This window comes from Ictidomys tridecemlineatus, chromosome 6 (assembly GCF_052094955.1).
Source record: "Ictidomys tridecemlineatus isolate mIctTri1 chromosome 6, mIctTri1.hap1, whole genome shotgun sequence".
NCBI lineage: Eukaryota > Metazoa > Chordata > Mammalia > Rodentia > Sciuridae > Ictidomys > Ictidomys tridecemlineatus.
Window position 1 is genome coordinate 171,241,370 of NC_135482.1, and position 11,738 is coordinate 171,253,107.

Here is an 11,738-nt window from a genome sequence, read left to right on the forward strand (position 1 = left end):
AAAGGGAGCTCTCCTCATTAATAAAAGCAATTAGTGCGTCCCCCAGCTGAGCAGCCAGCTAGCCCAGGGTGTTCTTGGTGCACCACAGGCATCTGAGTGCAGTCTGTTAACTGGGCAAGATGCTCTTGGCAGGAAACTAAATATTGTCATTGATTTTAATTGTCCTCACTACTTCATGACTCCTGATTCACAGCTGATTGTGCTTAAAGGGGGAATTGGCTTTTTGGAGAGAAATTCCACTGTGTCCATCCTAGTGAAATGGCAAAAAAATTGTATGCATTTCAAAAAATCACTTAATTAGAATAGACACTTAATTACTCTAAATTTTAGAGCAACAAATTCCGTGCTCATTGACATATTTTGGGTGCGCCATACCTGATGGGAATTCAATGCAGAAACAGTAGTCAAATCATTGCTACCTTCTGTTACCTCCCTGAAATCAAAATCCCAGGACAGTAAACCCAAGCTGGGAAGGTGTGAAATTCCCAGTAAGATTAAACTGGGGTCTCCTAGTCACTGGGACTAAGCAATCCATGCAGTTTGGAAAACTTGCAGCATTTCTGACCTCAGAGTAATTTCCTCTTTTTTAGCAGAGGAGGATTTCTTTAGCCCTTTCCCATGTCAGGTAACAGACACACTCCAATTTCTCTGTTTAAGGATGGGTTCATTGCAAATGCATATGGGAATAAGAAAAAGGGAGAGAAAAGTGTCATATCTGCCATGAACCCAGTCCTGGGCAGTGAGAATGGGAGTCACCGCTGTCCAAAACACAGCAGTAGGTCTAGTTAGCCTGCAGCCACGCCAGTGACACCACATTCACTCCAGTGGCTCAGAACTCACCTCTCCTCTCCCGCTGCTCACTTTGTCTCTGCTAAAGAATAACTGAACTTTATTCCTCTTTCCCTGACTCTAGAAGGCAGCTTTTACTTTCTTTTGCTTCCTTCCTGCTGCCATTTCTGTGTACCTCAAATCTCCTGTGCAACTGTAGGGGGTTTTTGTCAGTATTCTCATTGTTCAGCATCTTATCCCCACTCTCCTTCCTAATCTCTATGATGCTATTTCTGATCATGTGCCACCTTTGTAAAAATAATGCTTCATTTCTGCTGCAGAAATTAAGGGATCTTTATCCTTCCTCTCCCTGCCTTTGAGGACACAGTAGGGGTGCAGGGGGAGAACTGACTGAGATTTTGTCAAATAAAATGGTTTCTTCTAAAATTTCAAAGCTTGAGAAAATAATACAAGAATATGAAATGGGTAGAGGCCTATTGATCTCAGTAAGAGTTCCATGTTTGGCATATTTTGTGCCTATGCATGACCTTGGCTCCTGCTTATTTTCTTGACTCTTTGCATTTCCCAAATATCCCATATTTTCTCTGTGTCTCCTAGACTTTTCCCAGTATATTCTCTTCTCTTGTAAAGCATTACAATGTAAGTTTCACGGGGCTGGGAATTTTTCTGCTTTGCTGTACTTAGTGCCTCATGCAGTGCCTGGCATACAGTGATTGTTCAATGACTATTTATTAAATGAAGAAAGGGAATACCAATTTCTGTTGCTTCAGTCAAATTTCCATGCTAACAGTGCAAAAAGAGCAACTCAAACAGAACCCAATGTTGTCACTGAATTGAGGCTGAGGTTGGAACTAAAAAGGAGAATAAATTCTTAAAGTTTATATGGTAGTATACTGGAGAGGAGAAAGCTATGCAGAGGGAAAGCTGTAGAGATCTATAGGAGATGTCCTTGAATATTTACATAAATGCTTATCTGTGCATGAAACTATGGTGAGAAAAAAGGTTCCTCTGGGCACATCATAATAAAGCTTAAAAACAAGCCTTGATAGGATGAAATTGACTTGCAGGTAACTTAAACTATATACAAGAAATTCAACACTGTTGAAAGGAACACAATGAAATTCATCACAATGTCAATAAATTTCACAACATCTAACACAGATATCAGGCATGAAAGAAAGAAATATGATCTATATTCAGGAGGAAAAAAATTAGCAGAAAGAAACAAAGGGCATACTAGAATTAGCAGAGTCTGTAAAATATCCTATTATAAATTGTTTAAGTAGGTAAAGGAAAAAAAATTAAAAATGTGATAATATGAAAAGTTGAAGATTTTCTGAAGACCCATTTTGAAATTCTAGAGATTAAAGCTAAAATATATAAGCTAAAACATACTAGAAGGAATTAGTAGATTACACACTGAAAAGAAAAGATCAGTAAAGTATCAGGCAGTAGAAAGTATTCAAAATGAAGTAACAGTGAAAAAAAGATTAAAGAAATAACAGACAGTGTATTGGGAGATGCTTTCATTCTAACGAGAGAGAGAGAGAGAGAAGGTTAAAACTTATAAAAAAAATTAGTGAAAACCATAATACCATCATCCAATAAACTTTATACATCCCAGACAAAGCAAGCATCAAGAAAATCACAATAAGACACAATATAACAAATTGTTGAGGAACAGTGATAAAATACTTAAAGTAACCAGAAAACATGGGACATTCTATATAAATAAATGAGGATGAGATTTACATAAATTTCTCACCAGAAACTATGTTATCCAAAAGGAAAATGTAGTAGCATTTTTTTGAGTATTGGAAGACATTATCAACCAAGAAATCTATCTGCAATAGAAATACCTTTGAAAAATAAATGCTAAATCAAGTCCTCCCTAAACTAACAAAAGATGAGAGAATTTATCATCAGCAAACTTACATTATGAGAAATGTTAAAGGAAAGGCTTTAGCCTGAAAGAAAATTGTCCTCAGGTAAAAGTTTGAGTCTTCATGAGAAATGAAGGGCAACAACTAAACAGAGCACAGAGGTGGGATGAAAGCTTACTCTTAAAAGATTCCTGAATTATACACAATGCAGAACAATAGTTTTTGAATGTACTCTAATGAGTTAAAATGTATATTATAAACCTCACAGGAACCTCTAAATAATGAAACAAAGAAGTATAGATTATGAGTCATTGGTAGACATACAACAGAATGATTTTTTAAGTTCAAGAGAGCTTTTGAATTCTCTTCAAGAGAAGACACTAAAAGAAAAAAAAAGTAAACCCCCAAAAGTTGGAACAAACAAGAAAGCAAACAAAACTGAAGCTTTAAATCCATTTATATTGATTTGCATTACATGTGAATGAGCCAAAAATTTAAATTGAAATGTAAAGATTTTTTAGGCCTCATTTACAAGATAATGATGTTATTTACAAGATATATGCTATTTATAAGAAATTCATTAGAAGTCATTAGTAGTTTAGAATATGATAAAAATATACTGTTTAAATATTAATGGAAAGCAGTATGGAGGTTCCTCAGAAAATTTGGAATGAAACTACCATTTGACCTAGCTATCCTACTCCTTGGTTTATACCCAAAGGTCTTAAAAGCAGCATACTCTAGAGACTCGGCCTGGTCAATGTTTATAGCAGTTCAAATCACAATAGCTAAAATATGGAACCAATCTAGGTGTCCTTCAATAGATGAATAGGTAAAGAAAATGTAGTATATTCAATGGAATATTACTCAGCTTTAAAGAATAAAATTATGGCATTTACTGGTAAATGGATGGAGTTGGAGAATATTATGTTAAGTGAAATAAGCCAATCCCCAAAACCCAAAAGCCTAGTGTTTTCTCTGATAGGTGGATGCTAATTCACAATAAGCAGGAAGAATAGAGTTACCTTAGATATAGAGCAGAGTGAAGAGAGGGGAGGGGAGGGAAGAGAAAGGATAGTAGAATGAAACAGACATTATTACCTTAGGTATTTATATGACTGCATGAGTAATGTGATTCTACAACATGTACAGTCAGAAAATGAGAAATTATACCCCATTTATGTATGATATATCAAAGTGCATAAATGCATTCTATTGTCATGTATAACTATTTAAAACAAATTAAGCATTTTTTAAAAAGTAATGCTAGAGTTATAAAATTAGCATAAGACAAATTCAGATCAAAGATTGTAACAGAAATAAAGGACTTTTAAATGAATTGATTTATTAAGAATAGCCAATAATATTTAATGAATAAGCACCTTGCAACAGAGCTTTAAAATTTGGTAAAGCAAAAAGTGATATAAATTAAATGTGAAGAATTTATGTTTTGATTTGGATATTTCTATACTCATTATGTAGTAATTGGGGAGAGAAATGAGCAAAATATCAGACAGAGAAGACTTAAATAATCTAGCTATCAAGTTTAATTTATCATAAATCTAGATTATGCCAACAATAGAATACAAAGTCTTCATGTACACATACCATAACCATTAAAATAAAAAAATGTTGTCTCATAAAACAAGTTTTAATGCATTTTAAAAATCAAAATCTTCCAAGTAGATATAAAAATAACAACGTAACTGGAAAATCTCAAAATATTTTGCAATTAAAACAGAATATTTTGTAAATAGCTTGATTCAAATTTTTGAAAGTGAGAAATTAAAAAATATTTTAACTGAACAAAAATAGAAATACAAAATATCAAAATTTGTAGAATGTAGCTGTGTTTAAACAAAATTTTATAGCATTTAATTGTTATATTAGAAGACAGCTCTTAAGGGCTGGGGATATAGCTCAGTTGGCAGAGTGCTTGCCTTGCATGCACAAAGCTCTGGGTTCAATCCTCAGTACTGCCAAAAACAAACAAACAAACAACAACAACAAAGCTCTAAAATTAATGATTTAAGCTTTTCCTATAAAAATTAGAACAAATTATTCTCAAAGCAAGCAGAAAGAAAGATATAATGTAGATAATAACAGCAAGCAAAGCAATAGGAAATTGAAAACATAGAAAAATCAGTGAAATAAAAGCTAGCATTTGGAAAACATTAATAAAATTAATAAATATCTAGCCATATGAAGAAAGAAATAGGGAGGGGGCTGGGCATTTAACTCCATGGTAGAGTGCCTACCTAACATGTGCAAGGCCCTAGGTTTGATCCCCGGCACTGCAAACACAAACAAATAGACAATAACATTTTTGTAAGAAATAGGGAGGACATATAAATTGCAAATATCTGGAATGAAAGAAGTAGCATCACTACAGGTGTTACAGGTACAAATAATATAAATAAGTAGGAAACAGGAATGCTCTGAAAAACATATGGCAAATTACACAACTTAGATTAAATGAATAAATTCCTTGAAAGATATAAACATCAAAGTTCACTAAAGAAGAAACACATATCCAGGAATTAATGCTCTGAGATGCAAGTGGTAAAGATTTTCTCCCATTCTTTAAGCTCTAGATTCATGTTCTTGACTGTTTCCTTTGCTGTGAAGAAGCTTTTTACTTTGATGCCATCCCATTTATTGATTCTTGGTTTTACTTCTTATGTTTTAGGAGTTTTATTGAGGAAGCCTGTTCCTGAGCAAATATGATGGAAATTTGGGCCTACTTTTTCTTCTAGGATGTACAGGGTCTTTTCTCTCATGCCATGGTCCTTGATCCACTTTGAGTTTTTGCAAGGTGAAATATAGAGGTTTAATTTCAATCTACTACATATGTATTTCCAGTTTTCCCAGCACTATTTGTTGAAGAGGCTATCTTTTCTCCGATGTATGTTTTTGGCACCTTTGTCTGGTATGAGATAACTGTGTCTGTGGGTGTGTCTCTCTGTCTTCTCTTCTGTTCCATTGGTCTTCTATTCTATTTTTATGTCAATATCGTGCTGTTTTTGTTACTGTAGCTCTGTATTATAATTTAAGGTCTAGTATTGTGATGCTTCCTGCATTACTTTTCTCCCTAAAGATTTCTTAGGCTATACAGGACTTCTTATTTTTCAAGTAAATTTCATGCTTTTTCTATTTCTATGAAAAACATCATTGGAATTTTAATAGGAATCACATTAAATCTGTATAGCACTTTTGGAATATGGACATTTTGACAATATTGATTCTGTCTATTCAAGAACATGGGAAGTCTTTCCATCTCTAAGATCTTCTCTAATTTCTTTCTTCTGTGTTCTGTAGTTTTCACTGTAGAGGTCTTTCACCTCTTTTGTTATATTAATTCCCAAGAATTTTATTTTTTGATGTTATTGTGAATTAAATAATTTTCCTAATTTCTCTTTCAGCTTATTTGCCATTGATGTATAGTAACACAATTGATTTATGAGTGTTAATTTTATATCCTGCTACTTTGCTGAATTCATGTATGAGTGCAAGAATCTTTTTGGTGAAGGTTTTTGGGTCTTCTAAATATAGAGTCATGTTGTCAGCAAATAGAATTAGTTTGAGCTCTTCTTTTTCCATTCATTTCCTTGTAATTTCTTTCCTTTGTCTACCTGCTGTGATTAGGGTTTCAAGGACTATGTTAAGTAGAAGTGGTAAAAGAGGACATCCCTGTCTTATTCCAGATTTTAAAGGGAATGTTTCCAATGTTTCTCCATTTAGAATGATGTTGGCCTTGGGTTTAGCATATGTAGCCTTTACAATGATGAGGTATGTTCCTACTATCCCTAGATTTTCTAGTGTTTTGAACATGAATGCATGCTGAATATGCAAAGAACATAAAAAACACCAAAAATATCTCAAATAACCCAATCGATAAATGCATTAATGAATTGCACAGGCACAAAAGAGAAAATACGAATGGTAAAAAAAGAAATACATGAAAAAATGTTCAACATCTTTAGCAATTGAAGAAATGCAGATTAAAACTATATTGAGATTCCATTTCACTCAAGTCAGAATGGCAATTATCAACAATACGTGTAACAACAAATGTTGGTGAGGATGTGGGGAAAAATGTTCATGCATTGCTGGTGGGACTGCAAATTGGTGCAATCACTCTGGAAAGCAGTATGGAGATTCCTTAGAAAACTTGGAATGGATGAAATGTTGAGGGGAGAAGATGTGAGGGTATAGAGTTAATATATCTTAGGAAATGTGATTCTAGATAGGGAAGAGGGGCAGGAGGGAAAGGGAGGGGGCAGGGGGTTAGCAAGGATGGTGGAATGTGATGGACATCATTATCCAAAGTACATGTATGAAGACACGAATTGGGTGTCAACCTACTTTATATACAAGCAGAGATATAAAAAATTGTGGTATTTATGTGTAATAAGAATTGTAATTCATTCCGCTGTCATGTATTTAAAAAAATAAAATCATAATAAAAAGAAAACTTGGAATGGAATCACCATATGACCCAGCTATCCCACTCCTCGGCTTATACCCGAAGTACTTAAAATCATCATACTATAGTGATACAGCCATGTCAATGTTTATAGCAGCTCAATTCACAATAGCCAAGCTATGGAACCAACTTAGGTACTCTTCAACAGATGAATGGATGAAGAAAATATGGAATATTACTCAGCTATAAAAAATACATTATAGAATTTGCCAGTAAATGGATGAAACTGGAAAATATCATGCCAAGTGAAATAAGCCAGTCCCAAAAAACAAAGACCAAATGTTATGATATGTGGATGCTAACCCATAATAATGGAGGGTAGGAAAGGGAAGTCTTTAGAAGTTCATTGGATTAGACATAGGGGAACGAAGGCAAGGGAGGGGAAATGGGAATAGGAGTAACAGTAGAATGAATTGGACATAACTTTCCTATGTTCATATGTGAATACAGGACCATTGTAACTCCACGTCTTGTTTAACCATAAGAAAGGGATCAAAATTATAATGGGGTGCACCTCATGTATGTATAATATGTCAAAATGCACTCTACTGTCATGTATGTCTAAAAAAAAATTAGAAAAAGAGAGGAAAAAACAGCACATTACATTTGAAATGAGAGAGTGAAAACTTGTCCCCATGTAGATAGAAATATAAATTTTTTAAATTAAAAAAGGACAAAAATTCTTAGCTGAATATTCAGAATTTTTATTAAAATTTTTTAAATGCAAAAAAACAAAGAAATGTATAACAGGAATACTATACATATATTAAATAAATTGAATCCATAACTTAAAATCTTTCCAAAAAGAAAACAATAGGCCCAGATGTCTTTCCTGGTAAATTCCATCAAATATTTAAAAAAATAAAACTAAACCCAAAAGCATCAAATAATTTCAAAATAAATTAATCTGTCCTAGGTCAAAGGTCAGTGATATTTATCAGAAATCAAAAACAACCAGAAACTAACAAGGTAAAAATATCACAATGTCTGGGATCCATTAAAAAATTGGGGGCTTTAAAAGAAACAGAATCTATGATCCATAGGAAAGAAAAAAAATCTATCAAAACTGTTAGAGAACTAAGGGTTTTAATTATCAGACTGAAAACTAGAACATGAATTATAACTCTATATGTTCAAAAAGGTAAGTGACACTTAAGATATTTAAGGAAGAATTAAATTAACCTTCCAGAGAATGTAAGCTAAAATGTGAGATTTTTTAAAATGCAGTGGATAAGATAAAAGGCAGAAAAGCAAAGATTAGTGAACTTGAAGACCGAGCAGTAGAAACCATCCAAGACAAAATACAGAAGGAAAGAGAAAAAAGTCAATGCATCAGCGACCTATGAAATTGCTTCAAGTGGCCTAAATAGATATGTACTTTGAGTCCCTGCTGGAAAGGAAATTAGAAAAATATCCCAAAAGAATTCACCATTTTTGAAAACTATACATTGATAGGTCCTGAAGAAACTCAATGAACCTTCAGCCCTGCTTAATGGAAAATGAGAGAGAACGTTGAAGTGGTTGCCTGCATTTATACCTTCATGAAGGTTCCAGGGTACCCACTAAATCCATTGGGTAAAGAATGGTGGTTTCAACAGACTTCCCCATTTCACTTTTCCCATAGAGATTCCCTACAGGGAGTTATGTCTTTGTTAACCAAGGAGTATGTATACTGGGGAATGGGATTAAACCTTAAAACAACATGGAACTCTGGGCATTGTTTATGAATAAATACTGATTTCAAAGGACCCAGAAAATCACTGTTTGGTACCCATTCAAGCATATGTTATGGTTAGATGTGGTATCCCCCAAAAGCTCACGGGTGAGACAATGCAAGAAGGGAAATGATCAAGTTAGAGCCTTAACCTAATCAGCTAATTAATCCCTGATGGATTTAAATGAGTTGTGACTGAAGGCTTGTGGGGTGTGGCTGGAGGAAGTGGTTCACTGGGAACATGGCTATGGGGTCTGTATTTTGTATCTGGAGAGTGGGGTCTCTCTCTCTCTGCTTCCCGATCAATGCGTGAGCTGTTTCCCTCTGCCATACTCTTCTGCCCTGGTGTTCAGCCTTACCTGGAGCCCGGAGGAATGAGCTGGCTGTATAAGGACAGAGACCTTGGAATCTGTAAGCCCTCAAATAAAACTTTTCCTCTACAGTTGTTCTGATAGGGTCTTTTAGTCACAGCAAGGAAAAAAGCAAACTATAATAGTGTATATGGCAGGTGATAAGTAATGTTTGACTAAAATTTGCTTTGTGAAAAGCATAGTGGAATTTCAGTGATTATTCCTCCACTTAGTGTATAAATTAAATGTTCACCTTTAATAACAAAAGAATAAAAAATTAGTTATTGGTTCTTTTTTAAAAAAACAGCTTTATCGAGATATAATTTACCAACTAAAAGTATACAATTCAATGGTCCTAATGTATCTGCAAAGTGTTGCTGCCATCACTATAAACAATTTTGGACATTTCATCACTTCCAAGAGAAGCCCATACCTTTATCTATTATATCAAATCCCTCCATTGTCCCAGCTCTAAGAATCTCCTAGTCTATTTTCTCCCTTTGGATTTGCTCATTCTGAACATTTCATATGAATGAAGTCATAATATGTGATCTTTTGTATCTAACCTCTTTCACTTAGTGTAATATTTTCAAAGTTCAGAAATGCATCCTTTTTTGTGGCCAAGTAGTACTCTATTGTATTATATTCTGTTTATCCATCAGTTAAGAGATACATGGTTTATTTCTACCTTGTACTATTATGAATGAAACTGCTTAAAACATTTATGTCAAAAGTTTTGAGTGAATGTACATTTTCGTTATTTGGGAGTATATCCCTAGGAGTAGATTTGTGTCAAACAGTATGTTTAACTTTTTGAGAAATTTCCAGACTATTATTCAGTGGTGACTGCACTATTTTATTTTACCAATTGTGTATTTTGCCATTTTCTCACTAATACCTGTTATTAACTATTTTTTTAATTGAAGCTATTCTAGTTGGTGAAAAGTGGTATCTCATTATGATTTGTATTTGCATTTCCTTGATAAATAATGATGGTGAACATCTTTTCATGTACTTATGAGTCATTTACATATCCTTTTTGTCTCTAAGATCTTTTTCAATATGACTCTTTGTCTTTTTATTATTGATAAGTAAGCTCTTTGGCTCTTTGATCCTGATTAAGGACATTTTTTTTCAGAATGGCCCATGGAATTCCTTTGGTGCTAGCATTGTTTATTGAAGTAGTTAAAACAAAAAAGAATTCAATACCCTGAGAAATTCACAGAGCTTAGGAATATCATCAAATACTGAAAAGAAACAAACGTATAGAATCTTCACCTGTTTCATTTAATTATCTATCTGGATAGTACAAAATAGGTTTACCTTACAGTGTGAACCCAGTATACCTCCAACTGGATCTGACTTGGCAGGTGTGGTCCTGTTTGGTGAACACCAGATACACAATTTTCAAAAAATATTTTTTTAGTTGTTGATAGACCTTTATTTTATTTATTTATATATGGTGCTGAGAATCGATCCCAGGGCCTCACACATGCCAGGCAAGTGCACTACTGCTGAGCCTCAGTCCCAGCCCCCAGATATGCAATTTTTATCTTTGTTTATACTTTTTATTTCTTTTGTTCTCAGTTATCAAGGAACAAAAAAAAAAGTTGGCTTTCATTTGACAGAGGTTTAACTCAGGGATATGTCAACCTTTTAATTCTGTACTTCAGTTAAATCAATCGAAACTTTGGCTCTCTCAGTCTAACGTTTTGATGACACCATGCTAAATAGGACTTTGAAAACAAGCATCTTCAATACTGTAAATGACTTTGCAATAGGTAAGAGATAAATTTCCCAGTGGAACTAGGCCTTCCAAGAGCATCAGCATCATCTTTTCTCTTCCAAGAAGCTATGTGGTCTTAGTTGGATTTGGAAACAATATAAACTGTATTTGTATTTGAAATTTAGGAAATCTTCTGGAAAAACAACAACCACCACAAACCTCTGTTTGTTTTGAGACTGGAGCAAGAGGAAGTTCTGAGTAGGTCTAGTCTATGATATTCAACTTGTATTACCCAGTGGATCCAATGTTGTCTGAAGTGTGTGTGCTGTGGGTAGTCTCTGGAAGGTCTCCATAGGGTTATCTCAGAAGACTCATATTTTTAGAACAAAGTATGCCCTTTTGCAAGCATGTACTATTCTTTCAAGCAGTTCTGTCACTGGCTCAGTGGGTTCTTGCGCTTTCTGTCAGATGAATCAGATAATGGCAAAACTAAGAAAAATACAAGATTATTTTTTATTATCCAGCATAAGGCAGGGCTGCAAATGGAAGTTAGGAGTACCAGGCTGACTCCAGTTTTTATACAGGGTACCTAGAGACCCAGACTCTTGATGCCATCCCATGCAGAGGAGTTGTTTTAGTTGGGTCTGTTCTTTTCTTCATCATGCCACTTCACGTGACATGTGTCTCATTACCATCTTAAGTCTGTACCCAGGGGTGTGCTTTTGTACTAAGTCCATGGGGCAAAGGTAAATGTAGGTTACTTTAGTGACTATTCTATGAATGTGTTTCC